The sequence below is a fragment of the Pelodiscus sinensis genome, chromosome 5 (genome assembly GCF_052426305.1).
Source record: "Pelodiscus sinensis isolate ZL-2025 chromosome 5, ASM5242630v1, whole genome shotgun sequence".
NCBI lineage: Eukaryota > Metazoa > Chordata > Testudines > Trionychidae > Pelodiscus > Pelodiscus sinensis.
Window position 1 is genome coordinate 117,160,357 of NC_143056.1, and position 7,318 is coordinate 117,167,674.

Consider the following 7,318-nt stretch of genomic DNA (forward strand, 5'->3'; position numbering starts at 1 on the left):
GAGTGAGGGGCATCCTGCTCCCAGCATCCTGTGATGAATGAGCCCCTGGCCAGAGTGCTGAGCTCATCAACAGCCTGACCTGCAGGTGTCTTCCTTCCCCCACTGGCTCTGCCTCAGATGACATGCCAGGAAAGCTCAAGACCTGCTGGCCTGGAGCACTGGTCAGGAAGAGCCAAGCCCCCTATGTGCCAAAGCCCCACACAGTGTTGGCACAGGACGCCTCTCTGCCACTCCTCTAAGCTCTGCACTGGTGGGGGTGAGGGTGAAGGGGACGCAATTTCCAGCCTGTTTGCACCTCAATCCGGCAGGCTCCCCAGCAGCCTTCCTAGGAGGGTCTTAGCATCCTCTTCACCTGCCACCTTAGCTCCTGCAACCAGGGAGCATGGAGCTGCTCTGCCCTGTGACATCCTCCCCTGCTGAGCCACCTCTCTTAACCCTTTTCTGCCCTGCTGTAGCCAACGGTGGCTGGGCTACCTCGGTGGCCAGCAGCAGCCTGGAAATGTTAGATGCCTTTCACAGAAAGGGGGAGAGGGGAAGAGAAGAACACTGCAAAAATGCAGGCCAGGCCAGGTCATCTGTTCCTCTCCCTTCTCCCCTCCCACGCACTGCACTGCTGCAAGCATCTCCCTTCCCTTCCCTTCTGTATAGTGCCCAAAGGCTGTGGCTGGCCATATTGTGGTATGAACTTTGGAAGAAATCATAGGGAGAAGGGGACATGTGATGCTGCATCCTTCCCCACCCTCATGTTGTCTTGGGAACACTCAACGCCAGGTACCAAAAGAGGCAGGTCCGTCCTCGAAGCACAGCCAGGCTGAAAGCACCAGGCAGGGAAGATCGGTTCAGATGGTCACCCTCGCTGTGTGAGAGAGGTGTACAGGAGTGTGTGTGTGTCACTTTTTCTTGCATGAACACCAAAGTCTTAAAGATAAGCAGGTAAATAAAAAGACTCCAGCTACACAGTATTTCTTTTCAAAAGAGGTTCAGGTAGCTTGATGTTAATCTGAATGTTTGCACTACCTAGGGGTACGTCTACACTACAACGTTAATTCGAACTAACTTAGTTAGGGAATTAGTTAATTCGAATTAAGCTAATTCGAACTAACGGATCCAGACTAAAAAACTAGTTCGAATTAGCGTTTTGCTAATTCGAACTAGCATGTCCACATTAAGTGGACCCTGAACCAGGCTTAAGGATGGCCGGAAGCAGTGCCAGCAGGGCATCAGAGGAGGACTTAGAGCGTGGAGATGCTGTCTCAGGCTAGCCGAGGGCTGCGCTTAAAGGGTCCCGACCCCCACCCCGGACAGACAGTTCTCAGGGGTGCCCCGCTTGAAAACCAGTCCTGGCTTGGAGTGGCCAGAGTGCCCACACTGGGCACATCACAACACTCGGCCATCAGACCGGCTGCACTTGCCGCAGGCTGCCATCTGGGGAGAGGGGGCAATCGGGGGGGCTGCAGGAGAGCTTCCACCCCAAAAGCCCGCAGAGCCAGCCCAGTCCTCCCCATCGGGGGCTCGTGCCCCATTCCTCCCTCACCTCCTTCCACTTACCCTTCCCTAGCCCCTCTTCTTGATGTACAAAATAAAGGACAATTGTGTTAAAAAATGGAATCTGTCTTTATTGAACAAAACTGGGGGAGACTGGGAAAAGCAGGTGGGAGAGGGGAAGAGAGAGGCTGGGAGAGGGGAGGGCAACTAAAATGATCAGGGGTTGGGAACAGGTCCCATATAAAGAGAGGCTAAAGAGACTGGGACGTTTCAGCTTAGAAAAGAGGAGACGGAGGGGGGACAGGATAGAGGTCTCTAAAAGCAGGAGTTGGGTGGAGAGAGTGCATACAGAAAAGTTCTTCATTAGTTCCCATAAAGAAGGACTAGAGGACACCAAAGGAAAGGAATGGGTAGCAGGCTTCAAACTAGTAACAGAAAGTTGTTCTTCACAAAGCAAAGAGTCAACCTGTGGAACTCCTTGCTGCAGGAGGCTGTGACGGCTAGAACTAGAACAGAGTTTAAAGGGAAGTGAGATCAAGTCATGGAGGTTGGGTCCATGGAGTGGTATTAGCCAGGGGGTAGGAGTGGTGTCCCTGCCCAAGGTTTGTGGAACGCTGGAGAGGGATGGCACGAGACAAATGGCTTGGTCATTGTTTCGGTCCATCCCCTCCAGGGTCCCTAGGGTTGGCCGCTGTCGGCAGACAGGCTACTGGGCTAGATGGACCTTTGGTCTGACCCAGTATGGACATTCTAAGCTCAGGGCTCAGGGGTCTCGCTGGACCACTCTGATTTTCATGCACTCCTGCTCCTGGGTGTCCAGGCTGGCAGCTCTCCTGCCCTAGATGGCCACTTTCCTGTGCCTAGTGCGGAGATCGTGGACGAGGTCCATGATGTCCGCACTAGCCCAGGAGGGTGCCCGCCTCTTGCGGTCCCGGGCAAGCTCCCGGGAGCTGCCAGCCTGGTCCCGGGAAGAGGGGGAGGGCTGGGGGGCATCGGGTGGGTGGCTCGATCCGTGTCGGGTGCAGGGTCTGCTGGCTGGGTGCTGGCAGGCTTGCACCTGGCACGGGCACCGTAGCCAGCCCGTGCCCCTTTAAGGGGTCCGGGGCCAGGAGGGGGGCAATAGAGTTTTCCTGGTGTTGGCCAGAGTGGCCACCAGGGAAAGCTGGGGAGGGCTAGCCTCCCACTAGTTCCAATTAAGGGTCTACACAGCCCTTAATTCAAACTAGTAAATTCGAACTAGGCTTAATCCTCGTGGAATGAGGATTACCTAGTTCGAACTAAGTGCTCCGTTAGTTCGAATTAAATTCGAACTAACAGAGCGCTAGTGTAGCGCCTATCAAAGTTAGTTCGAACTAACGTCCGTTAGTTCGAACTAACTTTGTAGTGTAGACATACCCTAGATCTGATCTATGACCATTGAACTCTCTTGAATATGAGCATTTTTACCAGGTGTCCCATGTTCAGCATAGGGAACTATGGTTGCCCTATGCCTGTGGAATGCTTCACAGACCCTCTCTGCCTTGGATTAAACACCTAGGAACTGCAGCTAATGCTGTTATGTTGATTCACACCCTATTTGGCTCTCCATACTCAGAGAGAATCCCCATGGGAACAGGACCTGAGGCATGTGACCTGCTGGCCCCACCCCCATCCCCTGCAAATACTGGGGCTGCAAGGGCTGCCCTAACTTGAACTCTGTTTGCAGAGGGCACTACGGCCCAGATCCACCAAGGTATTTAGACTCCTAATTGCCATTCACATCATCCCCTGCTCACTCCCAATACATCTCCGATGGTGAGAACTCTTGCCGGGGGGTAACATGGAAGCAGTTATGACAGCTGGATGCCTCTGAGGGAGGCCTTCTATCTAGAAGAGGGTATATCTGAGGTGGGGGTGTATGGGCCTGACAGCTACCTTGTCAAATATATTGAGATTCTCTGTTGGCAAGGACTATGCAAGTGCAAGCCACTTATTCCCAAAGGAAGAAAAATGTCAGGGGAAAAAAATCCACTTTGTTACTTTGCAAAATTTAAAGTAAACAAAAAAAAATGAAGAATTAAAAATAACCCATAAACATCGAAGAATTATTTATCTCCCTTCCCCCCACTCTCCTTTCCTCTCCGCAAAGGCTTGGCGGCATTTTGAAAGCTGCTACTTTTCATTAGAAGGAGTGGCATGGCAGGAATGCAGGAGAGCAGGGTGCAGATGTGTGAAAGCCTGTGGGAAAAGCTCAGGGGATTAGGAAAGTGCCTGATCCTAAGTTGGTTGATCTGAGGTAAAAGAAACCTCTGGGATCAGGAGATAGTAAAAGCCCTTTTTAATAGTGGATACAAACAGCATTGTGGTATTTCCACACACACACACAAACAACAAAAAAGGGATTTTTTTTAAACACACACACATGTTCCCCATTAATTAGGGAGAAACCACTGTTAGCAACACGTTGCTCCAGAGTTGCCAAGAGCTGTCAGACAGGACAGGGAGGACCATTGAGGAGAGTTTGCTGTTTCTCTGGAGGGTCAGTTAGGCAGCCAACAACCAATTCAGGCCTTTTAGACTGGGCCAGACTCATCTACTGTGACAGGATGCTGGAGATGTACAGTGGGGCACGGTGAGTGGGGGAAGGAAAAGGGCCTGGGCAGCAGCTATTTGAATTCCTTGCCCTCCCTTCATCCACCCCTCCATCTACAGACATTTTCCACAGAAATCCTGACTATGTTCGCTTTTGGTTGAGACTTTGGGACTATTTCTGGAATTTTAAAAAACGCTCCAGGGAGACGCCTTCCACTTTTATTCACATAAAGGGATCTTTATTTTTATGTGTTAAATACATTAAAAGGGGACGGGACAGGGATGGGCGAAACCTGGCTGCTGCTTTGATTCAACCGGATTTCCTTTAAACATAAAACATTTATGTCCAAGCTGCCTTTTCTCTTTCGCTGACTCTGGGCACACACTTCACAGCCATTGAGACTGAGCTTGCTCCAGCAGGGCCATGACTGGGTTTGAGTGGTGGGCTTTGTCCTAGAGTCCCTTCTCCCGGAGCTTCACACCTTTCAGGCTACCTGATGTGCTTGAAGCAGACTTTTTTCCCTTTCTTCTTCCAATCCCTCTTTAAGGCCGTGTCTACACTAAGAAGGTTTTGGCGAATCAAGCGCTGTCGACATGCAAAAGTCGCCAAAAGTGAAAACAGGTCAAACCAGCTTTTCTGCCTCCCATTGCTGACTTTTCATGGCCACGTTGCTAGTGCCTTGCTGACAGACAGAGCAAAGCACTGTGGGTAAGCATTTCACTGTGCAGTGCTGTGGGAAGGCAGAGCTGATCCCTGAGCTTCTTGGGTTTCTCTGGTAGCTCTGGGAGCGCTCTGTGCTGAGGAATGTCAAAGCAGCACAGCCGTCTCTGCAGCCCTTTTAAGCACTTGGGATCTGCATGTTCAAAAATGAGATGTGATTTTGGTGTACTCGTTCTTGTGTGCTCTACGTGAGGCACTTCAAAGGGGCCTGCCTCTCAGACACTCTGAAACAGTCGCGTACATAAGACAATGGGTGGAAGGAAAGAGCAGGACAAGAAGGTGAAGCGAATTGGCCAGAACATCACAGTAGGTCAGTGCCTCTTCTTATGTTTGACAAGTATCTGAGGGGCAGCCGTGTTGGTCTGAATCTGCATAAACAATGAGAAGTCCCGTGGCACCTTATAGACTAACAGATTCATTGGAGCATACGTTTTTGTGGGCAAAGACCCACTTCATCAGATGCATGTCTTCTTGTGTTTGATCACTAATACCTTTGGACAGAAAGTTTTGTGATTAATGGGGTTTTTGAGAGTCCAGACCTGAATTTTATTTCCTTTTTGGTTTAAGGTTGATGCCCACTAATGCCAGGGCATATATGGCTATCACTTTTCCCCAAGTTTCCATAACAGATTAAACCTGTGGAGATCTCATTGTGCGTGTTGAGGTCTATAACTGTAGCTACAGTTAAATGTTATGTAGATTTTTAAAAGAAAAAAAATGTTCAGAGTTCCAGATCCTCATCAAATGTCAACTTATATGTACCTCCGAAGTTAATAGAGCTACACCATTTTAGACTATCCATGGAACTGACCTTTCTTCTCCATTCACAGTCATCTGCTGGTCAGTACCCAGCCAAAGAGAGCAATAATTTTTTCTTATGCCTCTTTTTGTTTCTCTTTAGCGGTCATGGCAGATTAACTAAATTGCCACCATGGCATAATATGACCAGAGAAATATCATAAAACTGACTGAAAAACCTAAATAATTTCAAGTAGGAGGAAACCAGAACCATAATTTAAAGATTTTTATAACTTGATGGATGCTGCAAATTAGAACCTTGGAGAATGTTTTGGTTCTAGAATTAAAATTGCATACATACATACAAACATGGGCTTTAGCTAGTGGAATGTTTAGTATTTTGTGGGTTCTTAATTATCTATCAATCTATAATTCTAAACTATTACTGTGATAATCTAGGCAACTCTGCATCTGGATTGAGTCATCAGAGCTCAATGTAGCATTTTTTTTCCTCTGGATCTGTAGTTAACTTCTCTTCTGACTTAAGGCATTCATTGATATCGTGTGAACTGAACACAGTATTCTAGGTTCAGTTTCTCTACAGCTCTGCATAGTGTGTCTAACATCTATCTTGTGATGCCACTGCAAATGCAGACCACTCACACTGGCAGTTTTGGATACCATATAGCTTATCAAACTATTATTGTATTTATTACTTTCTATATACCAATAGCTTTTTTTGAGTTGCTGCATCCTATTAATTTAATGAACACTATTACATTCCAGTGTCCTCCCCCTCTTGCTCAATATGTGTTTCAGGGTTTTTTTCCTTCAAGATGTATTAACATTCAGTTTTCCAAGATGACTCCCATTTTCCATATCTTGCCCATATTCCTAGCATCTAAGAGCCTGATCCAAAGTCCATGGCCGCCAATGGGTCTCTTTCCATTGACTTCAGTGGGTTTTGGACCAGGCCCTAGGTTCCTCTGTATTATTTGTCTCTTCTGGGTGCAACACTTGCACCTTCCTTCAAGATGCAGGCCATCTTCTCCTTCCCATCATTAATGACCACGTTAAGTCAGATTAGAACTAAGACCGGTCCTCGGAGCACCTCACTGATGTGGCACAGCCTGCAACCACTTGTCATTACCCTTGGATTATGGCCCTATAGCCAGTTTTTAGTTCCCAACACAGTGCTCAGATCAAAGCCAAGCTGAAGGCATTTCACTAAGGAGAGTTTGTGACACTGTATTCCTTGCTTTGCTCAAGTTAAAGATACAGCACCTCTTCTGCTGTGTGTCTTCTCCACCCACTAACTCCCCACCCCCATCTGTATAGGGGTGGATGCCTGTAAGAATCTCCCCATATGAAGTCATGTGTTGGATTGGGATCTAAGCCTAGAGCTCTATCAGAAAAGCAAGTTTGCCTGGCATCATTTATTTTTTCTGAACCCAAACGTCTTCCTTCTCATTTCTGTTATCCTCTAGGTCAGGGGTTGGGAACCTATGGTCAGAGGCTGGATGCCTTCTCAGCCAGGGGCCACGTCACTGACGGGTTTTTCTGTGGCTCAGTGGCCCCTTACCCAAAAAAGGGTTCCTCACCCCTGCTCTAGGTGCTTGATCATAAAAGGTGCAGACTGCCTGACACTAGAAATGGAGTGCTTAGCGTCGCTGAACATCAGGCTTTACATGTGTCTTCCCCCTTAACATACGTTTCATTCTGTTACTAGAGTCTGAAGTTCCACTTATAGGACAGTATTTGCCAGGATCAAATTTCTCTTTAGAAAAGCACAGCTTTAAAAAA